Consider the following 1685-nt stretch of genomic DNA (forward strand, 5'->3'; position numbering starts at 1 on the left):
AGCAGCCATCTAAGATACTCCACTGGTCTCATCCCTTCGGGAGCAAGGAAGAATGAAGAGGACAGGTTACAAGGAAAAGATGAGTCCAAAGGACTAATGGACCGCAGCTACCAAGGCCTCCACCAGACTGAGTCCAGTACAGCTAGATGGTGCCCGGCTACCACCACTGACTGCTCTGACCGGGATCAAGACAGAGGGTTCTGCACAGAGCTGGAGAAGGATGGAGAACAAAATTCTAAAACACACAAAAAAGACTGGATTTACTGGCCTGACAGCGACTGGAGAAACCCCGAGGGTATGGTCCCCAGACACCCTTTTAGCTCAGTGTTGAAGTCACTTCCAAGGTTCACTGTTCAGCCGGGGATTGGACAGCCCCATAAAACAAAATGGGACTAATGAGGCACAGCAGTCCAGGGACAAGGGTTAGAAGGCAGAAGGGGACAGAAAAGCTGGTGATAGGGAACCCAAGGTTGAGTAAGGACAGTGTTGATGTGTTGTTAACCATTGCCATAGGGCAACATACGTACTAACTGTTAAATGAGAAACTATTTTGGTCTGTAAACCTTCATCTAAAGTGAGAATAGCAGCACAATCAGACGAGCGTAGTCGATGCCACTGAACTGTGCATGTAGAAATTTTTGAAATGGTGTATCTTTGGCTATGTATATTTTCACAAAAAAAAAAAAAGGTCGAGAAGGGAGAGCGTTGACCTGTTGCGGGGTTGTTAACCAATGTCATAAAACAATATGTGTACTACTGTTTAATGAGAAACTATTTGTTCTGTAAGCCTTCACCTGAAGTACAACAAAAAAAAAAAAGAGAAGTTTATTTTGAAATAGCTAGATTTTAAAAAAGAGAACTGGATGATCCCAAAAGATTATGCTCTTAATCTGAGTATTAATAAAAATGATATTAAAAATGAAAAAAAAATTTGTGCATCAGAAGACTGTTAACAAAATGAAGCAACAACCTACAAAATGGGAGAAAATATGTGGGAACCATGTATCTAATAAAAATTAAATATCCTAAATATATATAGAACTCCTACAACTCACCAACAAAGACTAGCATCCCAATTAAGAAATGGGCAAAGGAATAGACATTTCTCCAAAGAAATGTGAATAAGCACATAAAAGGTTGCTTGATGTCATTAATCGTTGTTAGGTGCCATCAAGTTGGCTCTGACTCAGCAACCTTATATATAACAATGAAATGTTGCTCAGCCCTGCATCATCTTCATGATTGTGGTATGTCTGAGTCCGTTGCTTTGACTAGTGTGTCTATCTAATTGAGGGTTTTCCTTGTTTTCACCAATCCCCTACTTTTCCAACCATGACCATCCTTTTCTAGCAATTGGTATTTCCTGATGGTATGTCCAGAGTAAGCGAGCTGAGGCAAAACCACAATGAGATACCACTTCAAACCCACTACGATGGTTATTATCAGAAAAACAAAAGAATCAGTGTTGGTGAGGATGTAGAGAAATTTGAACCTTTTTGTATTTGCTGGTGGGTATGTAAAATGGTGCAGCCACTGTGGAAAACAGTTTCATGGTTCCTCAAAAAGTTAAACATAAAATCACCATATGACCCAGCAATTCCACTCTGGCTATATACCCAAAAGAATTGAAAGCAGGGACTCAGATACTTGTACACCAATGTTCATTGCAGCATTAGTCACAATAG

The sequence above is a fragment of the Trichechus manatus genome, unplaced genomic scaffold (assembly GCF_000243295.1).
Source record: "Trichechus manatus latirostris isolate Lorelei unplaced genomic scaffold, TriManLat1.0 scaffold00188, whole genome shotgun sequence".
NCBI classification, from domain to species: Eukaryota; Metazoa; Chordata; class Mammalia; order Sirenia; family Trichechidae; genus Trichechus; species Trichechus manatus.